A 9733-nucleotide genomic window follows, 5' to 3' on the forward strand; every position below is an offset into this window, starting at 1 on the left:
AGAAGTAAGAAGCAGATTAAGAGAAAGCCCAAACTTAATTTGTTGAGAATTCCCCAGCATTTAATTTCCACTTGTCTTCAATAGGAGATGTTTGAAGACGCCTTATTGGAATTAAGCGGCATTGTTTATCGACTCCTTTATTATTAATTCTCTCACCTCACTCTCAATCCCTCTCGCTCTCTCACTCCATCCTCTGTGGAATTCTTCTAATATTGTTCACTTTATTTCAAACTCCCAGTAGCTTCTATTGATTAATTAAAGGCTCTCCTTCCGAGGAATAATTAAAATCCCGATCTTGTCCTATTCCGGCTTTTCCTCGCCCATTCCATCCCCGGAGGATTCCTCCAGTTGGAAACAAGTCACGAGGCTTCATTAATTAATTTATCAAAGGAAATTACTCAATCAGCCGGGAAATTTTTTAAGAGCCGAGAACTTGGAGATGCGTAACTCTATTTGACGCTTCCCTAACCTCTTAGCCCACAACTAACTGCTTAAACCGCCCTGTAAATTCTTAATTCAAAAACGTTCCTAACTATTTTGTTTAATTTATAACCAATTTTTTAATCGAATAACTACCAGAAAAATAGGTTCCATTCAAAATAGTGGCATCGAACTGCGAAACTAGGCGGACAAGATCGGATAAATTTCATAAAAATTCTGCAAATACCTAAGTGGTCTAAGAAGGAATTATGTTATTTTGGTTTCGGACGGCTAGGAGAAAAACTTGTAGATCTTATTAGCTTATCTATGGCCATTTTTTACTTACATATGGAGTGGTAAGTTTTCGTTCCTTTAGCATTTGATTTTTCGTTTATTATGACCTTCTCTGCTAATGGTTTTTCTAGAAGATATTCGTTTCTTTAATGAAATAAAAAATTATGTTCAGGAGTATGGTAACAAGATTAGTGCGTTCATAAACGGTTTTCCCAACTACAGAGTAGTTGCATAGGATATGTTTTGTCGTTTCACTTTCTTCTAGACATGTTGATACTTCCATTTTTTAAGCTGATATTTTACTGAGGCATGCCCTGTAAATATGCCAGTTGGGAGTTCTGTTAAGTAGAATTTCCGCTTTCTTCCAGTGGGTTGTTTTGCGAGTAGTTGCTTGCCACTGACCTGATCATCACATGTTATGACTAGCTATCCCGGCATATTAGCGGATTTGTTGAATTTTAGTTCCAACGTTTGTGGTCTTTCTACTGATACCTTCTCATAGGCTAGGATAATGGCGTCCTTGAGGATGTCGAACCTTTTGGGATCCATCTGTTTTTACCTGTATCAATGCTCCCTTATAGGATATTTACTGTTTTTGAGGTGTGCTATCTTCCGACCTCGGCCTCTTATTTTCGGCATTTGAAGCAAGTTTTGTTACATGGGGTGATTTGGGTTCTTGCTTCTTGTCCGTTGTAGGTTTTAAGGTCCCTTTTATAAAGTTGTCCGGATTATCATCTTTTTCGTCTTTACATATTCTACCCCTTATTTTAATAGGGCTGATAGCCTATTTTCTGAGGCTCCCGGTAAGCAGACCTTGATAATCTCATCTGCTGTTAGATCTCTATCAGACATTTTTCCTTGAAGGGATCTTACTTGGTTTGGCACTGCAGCTTAGTTTGGCGGCCTCAAGGCCTGTCCTAGGTGTAGATTGGTTTTTTGTTGTTTAGATTGCATATAGTTCCCACGAGTAGCTAGGTATATAAGGTGTCGGCCCAAGCACAGCCTGTCATGCTGGGGTAAGCCTAGATACAAGATAGGGTGTCGGCAGGTTGGTTCCCTGAGGGGTCCGTTTGAGATTCTATTTTTTGAAACTCCAGTCCATTCATCCTTCGTCACGGATCGTTTTACAAATTGGATTAGTGTCGCCATGGCCCATTTTAGCATACCTCGATGCGCCAGCCGCCCATTCCTTGAGGCGTTTCCCAGGTGGGCACTGCATGGAAGTAGGGGATGATCTTGGGCCCCCGTTTTTCCCTAACGTTATTAATACTATTATTATATTTTGACTCTTCTGTTTTGGGGCTGCGTCCCTGTTTGAAATATGTAATAAATGAATAAATAAATTAATGGGGTCGTTTTAGTATTTAGTCACCAAGTTATTCCATTGTTTAAGTGTAAGCCTTCAGACCAAAAATCCCCAATTCTGGTTATTCCAAAACTGTTCCACACGTTATATGTCAAACGACCTTAAAACCTAATAAATTTTAATGTGGATAATAAATAAAAAGTAAACCACCATGTCTGGTGAAGAATGGATATACGTCTTATTTATTGCTAATATAAGCTGTCAGATGAACTCTTTCCTTCTTGAACAAACACATTCCGAATCAACATGAGTAAACACGGAGAAAGCCATTTGGTCACAGACAAAAACAATGCTCACGAATATAAAAAAAAAAAAAAAGAAATCAATAATTGAATTGTATTGACGCGAAGGGAAAACAGATCGGGAGGTAAGGGAATTGCTTGAATATTTGATGACGTGTCAGATAACAGATGCAAATCCATTGGCTCCCCGTAAGATAAAGCAATCCGTAAAATTAAACCCATGAAAAATGCAGACGGCACCGACGTCGGGGCAAAAAATGGAGAAAAAACTCAACTAAAAAATTATTCAAATTTTGAATTTTTCCAGAATAAAAACCAACTCAAAAAAAGCCGTATCAAAAGAATGACTGAAAAAATATATACCTATAAAATTTATGTTTATTTTTTAACTAGGGTATTTTAACTAAGAGGTTATTTTAACCCTCGGAGCGCCGATGTTTTTGAAAAGAAGCGCATTTAAAGTATGTCGAGTTTGAATGCAGGGCCGCTGGATTCGAACCCGGGACCTTTACCTAAATTGATGTGCGCCGTGTCAACGGCTAAATTGTTGCCGCCACCGATACCCCTTACAAACAATATGGTTCCGATAATAAATAATTTACATTATTTTTCCAAGTTTAAGGAACAAATTGCCATGCTACTGTCGCAAGACGAAATCCGATCGCTTATTTACTCGATGCCTAGGAACCTTAAGGCCCTCCGCGAGGTAATGAACGTCGTTAAGAGCAAAACCAGGTAATAAATTGTTAGTTAAATGTTTATCTGTGTTTTAAAGAATGTTCTTTCAAACCATCATAATTATTTTTTTAAATTAAAACTCATGAATTTCTGTTGTCATTTAATTTGATTTACATTAAAATAAGTATGTTGGGATTAATATAACGATAAAAATATATGTAGTTTAAAATAAGCAACAAAATACGAGTGTCAGATTTTTTGTGTCTTTGAGTGTATAATAATCTTGAATAACATGCTTAATTATTTATTGAGCAACTCTGTTTCTAGGGCCCGTTGGCAATAACGCTCGGACACATGCCTAATATTTTTCGATCTACTATCTAGGAATTAGTTTTTAGTATAAAAATCGGTGATTCCATGTCCGTAGAATCCGCTTGATTGTGTAAGGATTTAACGAAAAAATTTTTTAACATTTTTATTGGTCTGCCGTAGCTAACGTTTTGGAGTCGAGAAATGACACCCTGACATGAGGGACATGAGACGTCTCTGGATACCCAAACATCTGAAGAGTAAGCCCGTAAGACTTGAAAATTAATTGGGAATTATAGTATGAACCTTCTTCTTTTCGTTTATTAAAACTTCATATTCAGCATGTCGGGGAAACAGAAATAAAAGAAACAAGCATTGCATATTTTATGTTTTCGAAGGTATTTAGTCTAATGAAAAATTCATCATAAATAAAAGGGTTTAAATGATCATTTTGTTGTAATTTCCGATAGGGTTTCAATGCGATTTTAATTGGATAAAGAGCAAGTGGAAATTAATTTGTATTTTCATAAGGCCATAGAACCATCTACTTCTAGAAAAGAAATAACCGAAGGATCAACGCTCTTCACATTAATGAAAATAAATCTACGACGCGAAAGACCCCTAATGAAAACCCAAATGCAAATAAAAACTCTGGTAAGTACTTTCTTAACAATGTCTCCTTAATTCTTCGCATTTCATCAAGAAAAGAAGAACCCTTTTTTATTTATTTCACTTGTTAATTATTTCCTATACTGCCGAGACAAGGAGAGAAAAATGTTAATTGCTTTTTTTTTGTTCCTTTAAGGATCCATCTTCATTTTTTACCTTTCTCCCTTTTCTGGTGTTATCTCCCCTTGGTGTTGTCACGGATCTGATTCCTTCTCTTTAATTGACTCTTCTGTATTGCTCGGTCGGAACAAGGGTTCATTTACTCGGTTCGCTCTCCGCGCCACGCTGTACATCCATCCCTTTGACCCCTCCCCTCTGAGAATTTCAAATAAAAGAGTCATCGCCTTTAATCCCTTTCCAATACAAACAAGGGATAAAAAAGAAAAGAAAAAGGGGTTATGAAAAATCAATCGAATCAACTAATTGGGTTAATGTTAAATGCCGTTGGTGATAATTTTATTAAAATAAAAAATGTCGAAATTAGACCAAGAAGCAGTCTTATTTTTTTTTTAAATAAAATGTTATATAACAATAAATTTCTTAGATTCATGTTACAGGAAAATGTATTATGTATTATTTTTATTCTGCAGTTTTCGTAACATTTATAACTATTGAATGTGATGAATTTTATAATAAAACATCAGGTATGTGGCCAATTAGAAAACACTCGCAATTAGTTGCTATCTTCCTAGGATCACCGATTTGAATGTAACTGTTTTAGGTATACTAAGTCGAAATTTATTAGACACATGTAGAAACGTAGAAGAAAGAAAGAATGGGCCGTAAAGGTTAAAAAAATAATTAAATATGGTTTTCTACCTTTGTGCATTTATTGCAATGTAGGTATATATCAAACTATTTGTTTTTTACGTAGAATAAAAAAATAATAAGCCGGATCGTATGGAATGGGATTAAATAAATAAAAAGTCCAAAGACCAAAAGAAGTATTATCAAATATTTTTTTTACAATTTGGATTCGGTTCAAAGACCCTTTGACACCCTTAAATGCGAACATCGCATAAATTTCAATTTTCATAAATAACATTTTCTTTAAATAGATATAGTTTTAGATTCGCCGGGGGCAATTTTTTCCTCGCCGATATTCGTGTTTTACCTAAAATTGATAACTCCTCTGAACTTCATCTAAATCAAATGTGTATTTAACGTTAGAAAGCAGAATATTTATACTTTCAGGATGTGTTAATAAAGTTTAGATTTTATATCAAAAGAGGTGAGAGAAATGAGGATAACAGTTATTTAAAAAAGTGAAACATTTTATTTTATTTCTGCGATTTTCATTTGTTTAAAGGAGTAGTTTCAAAATTATGACGATTTTTGTGATTTACGAAAAAAAGGGTAAAATGAAAATTTTGGAGAATTTTTTTCCCACAAGTATTCTGCCAAATTAAATTTCGACGTAGTGACCAACAGATGATGATTGTTTATTGAACATATACTGACTGAACTCAACTATATATTTATTGAGCTACAATCAATTCAAATTGATGCAATCCCCTATCATATAAAATTGATCTGTTTAAATCCTATAAGATGGACATGCTCGTTGATACTTGGCAAAATTCAATAAAAGGACCATATACTATTTTAGCAGTTTATGTAAACAAATAATATTATGTCTGAATAAATATTAGTGGAGCTTAATGAAGATTAAACCGATATTCACTGATGTTTATAGCTTTATTCCAGATCTTATCGTCCGGCATCTTAATCCTATTTCTGTCTCCTTGCCCCATGAGCAGTATTTATCCTTAAGATTTCGTTTATTCTTTAACTGTTGGAAAAAACCGCAACATGATTATTTTTGTAAATTATGGAAGTATTTCCCTTATGTTCAAATAAAAAATAAATATATTTTTAGTTTGTTTGATAATAGCCCTGATGTTCGTCGAAAATATCATTATAAAATGCAACTATTTATTTATCTGTTTTCGATTACTCTGTATCTCTTTGTGTCCCTTTCTATTATTCTGTCTTTCTCCGTATCTCACTATATGTCTTCTGTCTGTCTGTTTGTCTGTGTGTTTGTCTGTCTGTCTGTCTGTCTCTCTTTCTCTCTCTCTCTCTCTCTGTCTCCCNTCTCTCTCTCTCTCTGTTGCTTTGCATCTCTTTCTTCCTCTCTTTCGCACACTCTCTATCTGTCTCCTTCTCTTTATTTCTGTTTCTCTCTCTCTCTCTCTCTATATATATATATATATATATTTTGCTTTGCATCTCTTTCTTCCTCTCTTTCGCACACTCTCTATCTATCTCCTTCTCTTTATTTCTGTTTCTCTCTCTTTATGTCTCGCTCTCTCTCTCTCTCTCTCTCTCTCTCCTCCTGTAAGTCCTCATCCTCTCCACTCTCTCTAACTTATTTTTTCACTCACTCAACATTAATTCTTTATCCTTCCCTACCTTTTTTATTAAGATGTGTATCAGTTTATCATTCTGTTAACATTGCCTGTGTATCTATTCTACATCTTAATCATTCTCTCAAACCCTCAATCTGTCTAGCTCTCTATTATTTATTCTGACTATATATTGGTGTCCCAATGTCTCATCGGTAGCTTATATTTTTTCCAAAACTATACGAAAAATATTCGAAATAATAAGACTCGTCTATTTTGTAAGGTATACATTTTATATATTATGTATTAAGCTCTATTAATTTAACATATTATACATAATATAATATTATACATTGTTATAAGGAAATTCCATAATTGTTGTGGTTTAAAAGACTAGTTACTAATCGTAGATTTAATTCGCATTGGATCTTTGTACGTTGTACAGAAAATTACGTAAAACTTTAAGAGGAGTTGAACAAATTCTTTACCGCTCACAAAATAATGAGTTGAACGAAAGGTGGATTTTGATGAACAAAACTACAACGAAGAAATAAACGGAATCATACGACAAGGGGAAAGGCTTGAACACCCCCGTTTCCACGCGGCCGGACCGTGCAGCGCGAACCACCCGTGCATCGATGAAGACATGTCTTGTGGGATTCAGCCATCCTCGACTGTCTCCCAACAAATTATTTCATCCATTTTGAATATTTAAATGTTACTAAATTTTATAATGATATATTAATGGTAAGTGTTGTCCTTGATCATACAATCCCTTTGGCGCAGCGGATAGCGCGTTGGACTTCTAATCCAAAGGTCGTGGGTTCGATCCCCACAAGGGATGGTAACTTTTTTTACAAATTGTGTTCTATTTTAACTATTGTAATCTTTATAATATAGCGCAAAGTTACGCCTTTTTGAAAACGTCTTTAAAACTTGCAATCTTGAGACAAAATATAATTACCTTCGGATTTCAAACTATTTATAGCGTCTATAATATTCCTTGGATTCCTCAATGTAGAAATTGGAAAGAAAACTGAAAGAAATAATTTTTAATTGAACTGGCAATCATATGATAATAATTAAGATTGATAGAAAAGCAACCAATTTATTAAACAAAAGAAAATAAAATTAAACCCTTTGCCAATACAAATAATTTGCAAACCTAACTTAAATAAAAATAATCTTTGGAAAAATAAGAATTGAGCTAGCTTCTATATTAATCTAATTTAATATAAAAAGACTCTAATACATAAAACACATATACAATGTTAAAAGGAAACAACGAAAATCCATTATTTTTTCGGCTAAGAAGGCAGTCAATATTGATGGCTCTTCTTATTCTTCTTTTTTTAAATTTCGGTTTGCGTCCAAACTGTCACTTTCGATGGCACGATCTGAGGCCCTTCCATTCTTTTCTTACACCTCCTACCGGCGGATGGATATTTGCAAAAGAATTGTTATAAATATTCCCCATCGAAAAAAAGTGAAAAATATTTGTAACTTCCGCATAAGCCTGATAAGAGTAGCCTTGGAATCTTTCTAGACATCTCTCAGAAGATCGATCGCCTCTGGCCACAAGGTCTACTGCTGAAACCCTTATACTTCCTTTCTAGTACATATCATCCTAAAATCGTACCTGTGTGATTGTTTCTTCCATGTTATCTACAAAACCTCAACCTCTTTAATTGGTTCTATCTTACCTGCTGTACTTCAAGGGAGCATCCATCGTCTGTTAGTTTGCAGGATATACACCGCAGACTTACCCTAACTCCCTCACCCCCTTACTTTTGCTGGCGATACAGCAATCTTGTCTGCAAACCTGGAAACATGTCCTATCAGTTAGATCATTCCTTAGAACCATGGGTCTGTAAATGGATAATAAAAATAACAACTTTTTGGATTGGATAATAACAATAAAACAACTTCTCAAAAACGAAATACTCCCTCCCGTATATCTGAATCAAATATTTTAGAATGCACATAGACACGTTGGCATCGAACCCATATACGCGATGTGAAAAGACTGAATGAACTACACTTACAAGGAAACTAATGAAATGGCTAGATATACATTCACCTATCAACAAGAGACCGTTTCGTGATACTTTTACACTATTGACCCGCGAATCAAAGTTAGCTTAAGTACATTTTACGACTTAAACCACAAAAACTCACTCCTAATTACAACTTCCAAAACTCAAGTTTCTTCGTCTGATAGTCAAAATCTATATCGCTATAGATCTATATCTATATCAATACCTTTTATTAGTAAAGGGGAATTGGGAGCTATTGTTAGAGCAAACAGATTTCCTCTTTCCGGGTGTTAATCCAACGAGTCAAAAAAGGGGAAAAACCCGAGAAGGGTTAAACGAGTGGTGGAGGGCATTCATCGTCCGGGTCGCTCTCCAGTTTCCATCCGGTTGTTTTAATACAGCGGAGTGTAATTTTTCACATCATCGCTTTGTTTAAAATTGATTCACGGGTGAGGAAGTCGAAGGTGGATCCGATGTAACAGGACGTCACCTGAATGTACTAATTGTACTAAAATCGTATTTGGATGTCTTTGTGAATGGTTTGGTTAGTGACGTAGATGAGATTTTTGATTGAAAGGATTAAATTCTTTGGATGTTGGATGGCTCGGCTGAACACCACAGCTCGACTCGGTAAGTCCAAATAGGTTTAATTAGTGTCTTGTATCTAGTTAATTTATTCTGTATATTTATTGCGGAGTCTGAGTTGTTTGTATTTTCGTTTGAGTTCTTGCCTTTTTTTGTTTAATGTGTGAGTTTCATCTAAGAGAGCTGTCCAAGTTAAATCCAATGTGGCAGATTTCGTAGGATGGAGGGATTTATTTACTTTGCTGTATATGTGCACTGGTCGGCGATTTAGTCTTCTAAGTCTAAACGTCACGTGATCTTTTGTTCGTTTAGCTTCATGGCGAATGCATTAGACTGTAATGAGGTCTGCTTTTCCTGGGTTGTTTCTGCTGCAAGGATAGCGTCAGAATGTGGAGAGCGAACTGCGGGTTCATCCGCAAATATTGTGTTTGTGTGTCAGGGCGTAAACTGTGTAGGGAATTGGTCTTAGAATACTCCCTTGGGGCACGCCGCCCTAGATGGGATTTATGCCTGAAAATTCAGTGACAATTGTCACCTTGAACCGAGATTCGAGAGGAAGGACTCAAGATATATATATCAAATTCTGCCGAATGGTTCTGTAGCAACTGCAGAGCAATTATGCGGATGTTGTGTCGATTATTCGAATGCCCTGCTGGACAGCAGAATGACCGGGGATCTAAATCTAAATTGATGGAAGGAATAGAGTTGTAAGAGTTGAATATGGCGATTAGTCTTTTGAGGAGGAGGTGTTTAAAAAGTTAGGTAGAACTGAGAGAAAATCTTTGG

The 9733-nt window shown here is 35.4% G+C and overlaps 1 non-coding gene across 1 annotated transcript; it reads left to right on the top strand.

Moving 5' to 3' along the window:
- Positions 1-7097: 7097 nt before the first annotated feature.
- Trnar-ucu lies at positions 7098-7170 on the top strand. Its single transcript has one exon. It is a non-coding gene; the product is annotated as a tRNA-Arg (tRNA).
- The last annotated feature ends 2563 nt before the right edge of the window (positions 7171-9733 follow it).

The sequence above is a fragment of the Cimex lectularius genome, unplaced genomic scaffold, assembly GCF_000648675.2.
Source record: "Cimex lectularius strain Harlan isolate CLEC.00 unplaced genomic scaffold, Clec_2.1 scaffold329, whole genome shotgun sequence".
In the NCBI taxonomy this organism is placed as follows: Eukaryota; Metazoa; Arthropoda; class Insecta; order Hemiptera; family Cimicidae; genus Cimex; species Cimex lectularius.